Source organism: Dermacentor albipictus, unplaced genomic scaffold (assembly GCF_038994185.2).
Source record: "Dermacentor albipictus isolate Rhodes 1998 colony unplaced genomic scaffold, USDA_Dalb.pri_finalv2 scaffold_407, whole genome shotgun sequence".
NCBI lineage: Eukaryota > Metazoa > Arthropoda > Arachnida > Ixodida > Ixodidae > Dermacentor > Dermacentor albipictus.
The window spans coordinates 23943-34358 of NW_027225961.1; the positions used below are offsets into that span (position 1 = coordinate 23943).

The 10416-nt window shown below is 44.7% G+C and overlaps 1 pseudogene; it reads left to right on the top strand.

The window, feature by feature from the left end:
- The first annotated feature begins 8518 nt into the window (after positions 1–8518).
- LOC139053950 (piggyBac transposable element-derived protein 2-like) lies at positions 8519–9675 on the top strand (annotated as a pseudogene).
- The last annotated feature ends 741 nt before the right edge of the window (positions 9676–10416 follow it).

The following is a 10416-nucleotide window of genomic DNA, read 5'->3' on the forward strand; positions in this document are numbered from 1 at the left end:
TGCGGGTTCTAAAAAGAGCAGCAATGGCATGCTTTTCACGTCGTTTGGTAGAAATCCACACGCGCGTTCTGCCAAAAGCACCATTTGCATGCATATCGTGTGGTTTTGCAGAAAACTGCATCCTCGTCTACCAAAAGTGTCATATTCATGCTTAAAACGGGTTTTGGCACAAATCCATGTGCGGGTTCTAAAAAGAGCAGCATTGGCATGCTTTTCACGTCGTTTGGTAGAAATCCACACGCGCGTTCTGCCAAAAGCATCATTTGCATGCATATCGTGTGGTTTTGCAGAAAACTGCATCCTCGTCTACCAAAAGTTGCATATTCATGCTTAAAACGCGTTTTGGCACAAATCGATGTGCGGGTTCTAAAAAGAGCAGCATTGGCATGCTTTTCACGTCGTTTGGTAGAAATCCACACGCGCGTTCTGCCAAAAGCACCATTTGCATGCATATCGTGTGCTTTTGCAGAAAACTGCATCCTCGTCTACCAAAAGTTGCATATTCATGCTTAAAACGCGTTTTGGCACAAATCCATGTGCGGGTGCTAAAAAGAGCAGCAATGGCATGCTTTTCACGTCGTTTGGTAGAAATCCACACGCGCGTTCTGCCAAAAGCACCATTTGCATGCATATCGTGTAGTTTTGCAGAAAACTGCATCCTCGTCTACCAAAAGTTGCGTATTCATGCTTAAAACGCGTTTTGGCACAAATCCATGTGCGGGTTCTAAAAAGAGCAGCATTGGCATGCATTTCACGTCGTTTGGTAGAAATCCACACGCGCGTTCTGCCAAAAGCACCATTTGCATGCATATCGTGTGGTTTTGCAGAAAACTGCATCCTCGTCTACCAAAAGTTGCGTATTCATGCTTAAAACGCGTTTTGGCACAAATCCATGTGCGGGTGCTAAAAAGAGCAGCATTGGCATGCTTTTCACGACGTTTGGTAGAAATCCACACGGGCGTTCTGCCAAAAGCACCATTTGCATGCATATCGTGTGGTTGTGCAGAAAACTGCATACTCGTCTACCAAAAGTGTCATATTCGTGCTTAAAACGCATTTTGGCACAAATCGATGTGCGGGTTCTAAAAAGAGCAGCATTGGCATGCTTTTCACGTCGTTTGGTAGAAATCCACACGCGCGTTCTGCCAAAAGCACCATTTGCATGCATATCGTGTGGTTTTGCAGAAAACTGCATCCTCGTCTACCAAAAGTTGCATATTCATGCTTAAAACGCGTTTTGGCACAAATCCATGTGCGGGTGCTAAAAAGAGCAGCATTGGCATGCTTTTCACGTCGTTTGGTAGAAATCCACACGCGCGTTCTGCCAAAAGCGTCATTTGCATGCATATCGTGTGGTTTTGCAGAAAACTGCATCCTCGTCTACCAAAAGTGTCATATTCATGCTTAAAACGGGTTTTGGCACAAATCCATGTGCGGGTTCTAAAAAGAGCAGCATTGGCATGCTTTTCACGTCGTTTGGTAAAAATCCACACGCGCGTTCTGCCAAAAGCATCATTTGCATGCATATCGTGTGGTTTTGCAGAAAACTGCATCCTCGTCTACCAAAAGTTGCATATTCATGCTTAAAACGCGTTTTGGCACAAATCCATGTGCGGGTGCTAAAAAGAGCAGCATTGGCATGCTTTTCACGTCGTTTGGTAGAAATCCACACGCGCGTTCTGCCAAAAGCGTCATTTGCATGCATATCGTGTGGTTTTGCAGAAAACTGCATCCTCGTCTACCAAAAGTTGCGTATTCATGCTTAAAACGCATTTTCGCACAAATCCATGTGCGGGTTCTAAAAAGAGCTGCATTGGCATGCTTTTCACGTCGTTTGGTAGAAATCCACACGGGCGTTCTGCCAAAAGCACCATTTGCATGCATATCGTGTGGTTGTGCAGAAAACTGCATACTCGTCTACCAAAAGTGTCATATTCATGCTTAAAACGCGTTTTGCCACAAATCGATGTGCGGGTTCTAAAAAGAGCAGCATTGGCATGCTTTTCACGTCGTTTGGTAGAAATCCACACGCGCGTTCTGCCAAAAGCACCATTTGCATGCATATCGTGTGGTTTTGCAGAAAACTGCATCCTCGTGTACCAAAAGTTGCATATTCATGCTTAAAACGCGTTTTGGCACAAATCCATGTGCGGGTGCTAAAAAGAGCAGCATTGGCATGCTTTTCACGTCGTTTGGTAGAAATCCACACGGGCGTTCTGCCAAAAGCACCATTTGCATGCATATCGTGTGGTTGTGCAGAAAACTGCATACTCGTCTACCAAAAGTGTCATATTCATGCTTAAAACGCGTTTTGCCACAAATCGATGTGCGGGTTCTAAAAAGAGCAGCATTGGCATGCTTTTCACGTCGTTTGGTAGAAATCCACACGCGCGTTCTGCCAAAAGCACCATTTGCATGCATATCGTGTGGTTTTGCAGAAAACTGCATCCTCGTGTACCAAAAGTTGCATATTCATGCTTAAAACGCGTTTTGGCACAAATCCATGTGCGGGTGCTAAAAAGAGCAGCATTGGCATGCTTTTCACGTCGTTTGGTAGAAATCCACACGGCCGTTCTGCCAAAAGCACCATTTGCATGCATATCGTGTGGTTGTGCAGAAAACTGCATACTCGTCTACCAAAAGTGTCATATTCATGCTTAAAACGCATTTTCGCACAAATCCATGTGCGGGTTCTAAAAAGAGCTGCATTGGCATGCTTTTCACGTCGTTTGGTAGAAATCCACACGGGCGTTCTGCCAAAAGCACCATTTGCATGCATATCGTGTGGTTGTGCAGAAAACTGCATACTCGTCTACCAAAAGTTGCATATTGATGCTTAAAACGTGTTTTGGCACAAATCCATGTGCGGGTGCTAAAAAGAGCAGCATTGGCATGCTTTTCACGTCGTTTGGTAGAAATCCACACGCGCGTTCTGCCAAAAGCACCATTTGCATGCATATCGTGTGGTTTTGCAGAAAACTGCATCCTCGTCTACCAAAAGTGTGATATTCATGCTTAAAACGCGTTTTGGCACAAATCCATGTGCGGGTTCTAAAAAGAGCAGCATTGGCATGCTTTTCACGTCGTTTGGTAGAAATCCACACGCGCATTCTGCCAAAAGCACCATTTGCATGCATATCGTGTGGTTTTGCAGAAAACTGCATCCTCGTCTACCAAAAGTGTCATATTCATGCTTAAAACGGGTTTTGGCACAAATCCATGTGCGGGTTCTAAAAAGAGCAGCATTGGCATGCTTTTCACGTCGTTTGGTAGAAATCCACACGCGCGTTCTGCCAAAAGCACCATTTGCATGCATATCGTGTGGTTTTGCAGAAAACTGCATCCTCGTCTACCAAAAGTTGCATATTCATGCTTAAAACGCGTTTTGGCACAAATCCATGTGCGGGTGCTAAAAAGAGCAGCATTGGCATGCTTTTCACGTCGTTTGGTAGAAATCCACACGCGCGTTCTGCCAAAAGCGTCATTTGCATGCATATCGTGTGGTTTTGCAGAAAACTGCATCCTCGTCTACCAAAAGTTGCGTATTCATGCTTAAAACGCGTTTTGGCACAAATCCATGTGCGGGTGCTAAAAAGAGCAGCATTGGCATGCTTTTCACGTCGTTTGGTAGAAATCCACACGCGCGTTCTGCCAAAAGCACCATTTGCATGCATATCGTGTAGTTTTGCAGAAAACTGCATACTCGTCTACCAAAAGTTGCGTATTCATGCTTAAAACGCGTTTTGGCACAAATCCATGTGCGGGTGCTAAAAAGAGCAGCATTGGCATGCTTTTCACGTCGTTTGGTAGAAATCCACACGCGCGTTCTGCCTAAAGCGTCATTTGCATGCATATCGTGTGGTTTTGCAGAAAACTGCATCCTCGTCTACCAAAAGTTGCGTATTCATGCTTAAAACGCGTTTTGGCACAAATCCATGTGCGGGTGCTAAAAAGAGCAGCATTGGCATGCTTTTCACGTCGTTTGGTAGAAATCCACACGCGCGTTCTGCCAAAAGCGTCATTTACATGCATATCGTGTGGTTTTGCAGAAAACTGCATCCTCGTCTACCAAAAGTTGCGTATTCATGCTTAAAACGCGTTTTGGCACAAATCCATGTGCGGGTGCTAAAAAGAGCAGCATTGGCATGCTTTTCACGTCGTTTGGTAGAAATCCACACGCGCGTTCTGCCAAAAGCACCATTTGCATGCATATCGTGTAGTTTTGCAGAAAACTGCATACTCGTCTACCAAAGTGTCATATTCATGCTTAAAACGCGTTTTGGCACAAATCCGTGTGCGGGTTCTAAAAAGAGCAGCATTGGCATGCTTTTCACGTCGTTTGGTAGAAATCCACACGCGCGTTCTGCCAAAAGCACCATTTGCATGCATATCGTGTAGTTTTGCAGAAAACTGCATACTCGTCTACCAAAAGTGTCATATTCATGCTTAAAACGCATTTTGGCACAAATCCATGTGCGGGTTTTAAAAAGAGCAGCATTGGCATGCTTTTCACGTCGTTTGGTAGAAATCCACACGCGCGTTCTGCCAAAAGCACCATTTGCATGTATATCGTGTGGTTTTGCAGAAAACTGCATCCTCGTCTACCAAAAGTGTCATATTCATGCTTAAAACGCATTTTGGCACAAATCCATGTGCGGGTTCTAAAAAGAGCAGCATTGGCATGCTTTTCACGTCGTTTGGTAGAAATCCACACGCGCGTTCTGCCAAAAGCACCATTTGCATGCATATCGTGTGGTTTTGCAGAAAACTGCATCCTCGTCTACCAAAAGTGTGATATTCATGCTTAAAACGCGTTTTGGCACAAATCCATGTGCGGGTTCTAAAAAGAGCAGCATTGGCATGCTTTTCACGTCGTTTGGTAGAAATCCACACGGGCGTTCTGCCAAAAGCACCATTTGCATGCATATCGTGTGGTTGTGCAGAAAACTGCATACTCGTCTACCAAAAGTTGCATATTGATGCTTAAAACGTGTTTTGGCACAAATCCATGTGCGGGTGCTAAAAAGAGCAGCATTGGCATGCTTTTCACGTCGTTTGGTAGAAATCCACACGCGCGTTCTGCCAAAAGCACCATTTGCATGCATATCGTGTGGTTTTGCAGAAAACTGCATCCTCGTCTACCAAAAGTGTGATATTCATGCTTAAAACGCGTTTTGGCACAAATCCATGTGCGGGTTCTAAAAAGAGCAGCATTGGCATGCTTTTCACGTCGTTTGGTAGAAATCCACACGCGCATTCTGCCAAAAGCACCATTTGCATGCATATCGTTTGGTTTTGCAGAAAACTGCATCCTCGTCTACCAAAAGTGTCATATTCATGCTTAAAACGGGTTTTGGCACAAATCCATGTGCGGGTTCTAAAAAGAGCAGCATTGGCATGCTTTTCACGTCGTTTGGTAGAAATCCACACGCGCGTTCTGCCAAAAGCACCATTTGCATGCATATCGTGTGGTTTTGCAGAAAACTGCATCCTCGTCTACCAAAAGTTGCATATTCATGCTTAAAACGCGTTTTGGCACAAATCCATGTGCGGGTGCTAAAAAGAGCAGCATTGGCATGCTTTTCACGTCGTTTGGTAGAAATCCACACGCGCGTTCTGCCAAAAGCGTCATTTGCATGCATATCGTGTGGTTTTGCAGAAAACTGCATCCTCGTCTACCAAAAGTTGCGTATTCATGCTTAAAACGCGTTTTGGCACAAATCCATGTGCGGGTGCTAAAAAGAGCAGCATTGGCATGCTTTTCACGTCGTTTGGTAGAAATCCACACGCGCGTTCTGCCAAAAGCACCATTTGCATGCATATCGTGTAGTTTTGCAGAAAACTGCATACTCGTCTACCAAAAGTTGCATATTCATGCTTAAAACGCGTTTTGGCACAAATCCATGTGCGGGTGCTAAAAAGAGCAGCATTGGCATGCTTTTCACGTCGTTTGGTAGAAATCCACACGCGCGTTCTGCCTAAAGCGTCATTTGCATGCATATCGTGTGGTTTTGCAGAAAACTGCATCCTCGTCTACCAAAAGTTGCGTATTCATGCTTAAAACGCGTTTTGGCACAAATCCATGTGCGGGTGCTAAAAAGAGCAGCATTGGCATGCTTTTCACGTCGTTTGGTAGAAATCCACACGCGCGTTCTGCCAAAAGCGTCATTTACATGCATATCGTGTGGTTTTGCAGAAAACTGCATCCTCGTCTACCAAAAGTTGCGTATTCATGCTTAAAACGCGTTTTGGCACAAATCCATGTGCGGGTGCTAAAAAGAGCAGCATTGGCATGCTTTTCACGTCGTTTGGTAGAAATCCACACGCGCGTTCTGCCAAAAGCACCATTTGCATGCATATCGTGTAGTTTTGCAGAAAACTGCATACTCGTCTACCAAAGTGTCATATTCATGCTTAAAACGCGTTTTGGCACAAATCCGTGTGCGGGTTCTAAAAAGAGCAGCATTGGCATGCTTTTCACGTCGTTTGGTAGAAATCCACACGCGCGTTCTGCCAAAAGCACCATTTGCATGCATATCGTGTAGTTTTGCAGAAAACTGCATACTCGTCTACCAAAAGTGTCATATTCATGCTTAAAACGCATTTTGGCACAAATCCATGTGCGGGTTTTAAAAAGAGCAGCATTGGCATGCTTTTCACGTCGTTTGGTAGAAATCCACACGCGCGTTCTGCCAAAAGCACCATTTGCATGTATATCGTGTGGTTTTGCAGAAAACTGCATCCTCGTCTACCAAAAGTGTCATATTCATGCTTAAAACGCATTTTGGCACAAATCCATGTGCGGGTTCTAAAAAGAGCAGCATTGGCATGCTTTTCACGTCGTTTGGTAGAAATCCACACGCGCGTTCTGCCAAAAGCACCATTTGCATGCATATCGTGTGGTTTTGCAGAAAACTGCATCCTCGTCTACCAAAAGTGTGATATTCATGCTTAAAACGCGTTTTGGCACAAATCCATGTGCGGGTTCTAAAAAGAGCAGCATTGGCATGCTTTTCACGTCGTTTGGTAGAAATCCACACGCGCGTTCTGCCAAAAGCACCATTTGCATGCATATCGTGTGGTTTTGCAGAAAACTGCATCCTCGTCTACCAAAAGTGTCATATTCATGCTTAAAACGCATTTTGGCACAAATCCATGTGCGGGTTCTAAAAACAGCAGCATTGGCATGCTTTTCACGTCGTTTGGTAGAAATCCACACGCGCGTTCTGCCAAAAGCACCATTTGCATGCATATCGTGTGGTTTTGCAGAAAACTGCATCCTCGTCTACCAAAAGTGTGATATTCATGCTTAAAACGCGTTTTGGCACAAATCCATGTGCGGGTTCTAAAAAGAGCAGCATTGGCATGCTTTTCACGTCGTTTGGTAGAAATCCACACGCGCATTCTGCCAAAAGCACCATTTGCATGCATATCGTGTGGTTTTGCAGAAAACTGCATCCTCGTCTACCAAAAGTGTCATATTCATGCTTAAAACGGGTTTTGGCACAAATCCATGTGCGGGTTCTAAAAAGAGCAGCATTGGCATGCTTTTCACGTCGTTTGGTAGAAATCCACACGCGCGTTCTGCCAAAAGCACCATTTGCATGCATATCGTGTGGTTTTGCAGAAAACTGCATCCTCGTCTACCAAAAGTTGCATATTCATGCTTAAAACGCGTTTTGGCACAAATCCATGTGCGGGTGCTAAAAAGAGCAGCATTGGCATGCTTTTCACGTCGTTTGGTAGAAATCCACACGCGCGTTCTGCCAAAAGCGTCATTTGCATGCATATCGTGTGGTTTTGCAGAAAACTGCATACTCGTCTACCAAAAGTGTCATATTCATGCTTAAAACGCGTTTTGGCACAAATCCGTGTGCGGGTTCTAAAAAGAGCAGCATTGGCATGCTTTTCACGTCGTTTGGTAGAAATCCACACGCGCGTTCTGCCAAAAGCACCATTTGCATGCATATCGTGTAGTTTTGCAGAAAACTGCATACTCGTCTACCAAAGTGTCATATTCATGCTTAAAACGCATTTTGGCACAAATCCATGTGCGGGTTCTAAAAGAGCAGCATTGGCATGCTTTTCACGTCGTTTGGTAGAAATCCACACGCGCGTTCTGCCAAAAGCACCATTTGCATGCATATCGTGTGGTTTTGCAGAAAACTGCATCCTCGTCTACCTAAAGTGTCATATTCATGCTTAAAACGCGTTTTGGCACAAATCCATGTGCGGGTTCTAAAACGAGCAGCATTGGCATGCTTTTCACGTCGTTTGGTAGAAATCCACACGCGCGTTCTGCCAAAAGCACCATTTGCATGCATATCGTGTAGTTTTGCAGAAAACTGCATACTCGTCTACCAAAAGTGTCATATTCATGCTTAACCCTTTGTATCCCAGGTGCCACAAACGTGGCAGTGTTATTTTAATTTTTTCACGGTAGAAAATATGCTCTAGGAACCCCGTGTTCCTAGCTGCCACGAACGTGGAAGCTGGTGCTTGCACTCACTGTCAGTAGATGGCCCCACGGGGACCGCACAGCAGCATATTGAGCATCGAAAACATGGGCTCCACGTGCAGCCGGCCAAGGCGGTAAGTGTGCGTTATTTTTCTGTTGTGGTAACCTGAACTCTGATAATTTAATATTGAAAACACTGATAGCAGTTTTGCGGAAGTCTAGCGAATATACTTACGCAGTTTCATGTTGCTACGACGTTTCCTTGTAGAGCATTTCACTTGGTTCAGCTTACATACACATTTGTGGCAGCCAGGAAGCTGAGGTCCGTCCTTCCAGAGAAATGCATGAACGAGTATGATTTCATTGAGCGTTTATGTCACAGTATTTGCGGCACCGAATTTAATTTCCATCAAGTGAACCTTCATACTTGTTGTCACTTGTGTTGGTGTATTGATTTTGAAGAACGTTTTTTTATATGCAGGCAGCACTTGACTGACAAAATTCAAGCAATTCTTTTCGAATACCCTAGTGGAAGTGAAGACAAAAACTTGGAGGGGTCGGATTGCGATGAATAATACACGTTGCAGGAGAGAACAGTGCAGAATGTCAGCGAAAGCTCTTCAGACAGTGAAGAAGTGCAGGTCACATCAACCAAAAAAAGAAGCAAACAAAAATTTGACACTGGGGGAAAAAGGACATCAATATCAATCGGGGAGAGGAAGAAAGTGTTTTGAAGCCTGCGGACGGTTTAGAAAGAGCGAAGAGCCCCTTGAGCATGTTCCTGAAACTCGTTGACTCTGACCTCATTGGGTTCCTCACTTTCGAAACGAACAGATTCAGGACCCAAGAAAATCGCACGCGAATCCTTCCGGTGTCAGTCCTCGAGATGCGCACGTTTATTGGCATTGTCCTTTACATGTCTGTTGTTGACCTTCCTTTTAGAAGGATGTACTGGTCAGCGAACACTCGTCAAGCGGATATCGCCAACTGCATGGCAAGAAACAGGTTCGACGAAATCATGTCTCTATTTCATGCAGGGAACAATGATGAAGCGCGGGAAAAAGGAGAAGGCTATGACTGTCTCCATTATGTGCGACATGTGCTTACGAGCCTACATAACACATTTTCACAAGCTGCCAAACTTGAAACTTGCATTGCTGTAGATGAAATGCTTATCCCTTTCAAGGGCCGACATTCTCTGAAAGTTTTTATGAAGAGTAAGCCTAAAAAATGGGGCTACAAAGCTTGGGCCCTGGCAGGCTGGTCTGTATACGTATATAGGCTTTACATGTATGGTGACAACCTAATTGAAGACCCCCCGAACATCCCGGAAGACATAGGCGAAAGTGGGAAGGTCGTTTTACGACTCACTCATGATTGCCCTCCGGGAACTGAAGTATTTTTCGACAACTTCTTCGCTTCCATCAAGCTTTTAAATGAAATGAAAATGAGAGGACTTGGAGCGACTCCCACCATCAGAAAAACAAGACGTGGGAACTGCCCTCTGAAAACTGAAAAAAAATTGAAAAAAGCAGAGAGAGGATCACTCGACTTCCGCTCAGAAAAGAGCACAGGAATTGTCATCTGTGCCTGGAATGACAACCGCAAAGTGACAGCTGCATCAAACATCCACAGCACTGAACCTTTTGATACATGCAGGCGCTACGACAGAAAGACCAAGACTTATGTGGATGTGCAGAGGCCCAACATCATTAGGGAGTACAACCAGAGCATGGGTGGAGTAGACAAAGCAGATATGCTTTTGTCATTTTACAGAAATGACTTGAAAACAAAGAAGTGGTACAAAAGGATATGCTTTCACCTTATCGATCTTGCGGTTGTGAACGCTTTTCTGCTTTACCGCGAAGCGAATTCGGCAGATATGCAGCTGGTTGACTTCAAGTTCCGGGTGGCACTTGGATTGATGCGCTCACTCGAGGGCATGCCCGGATTGAACC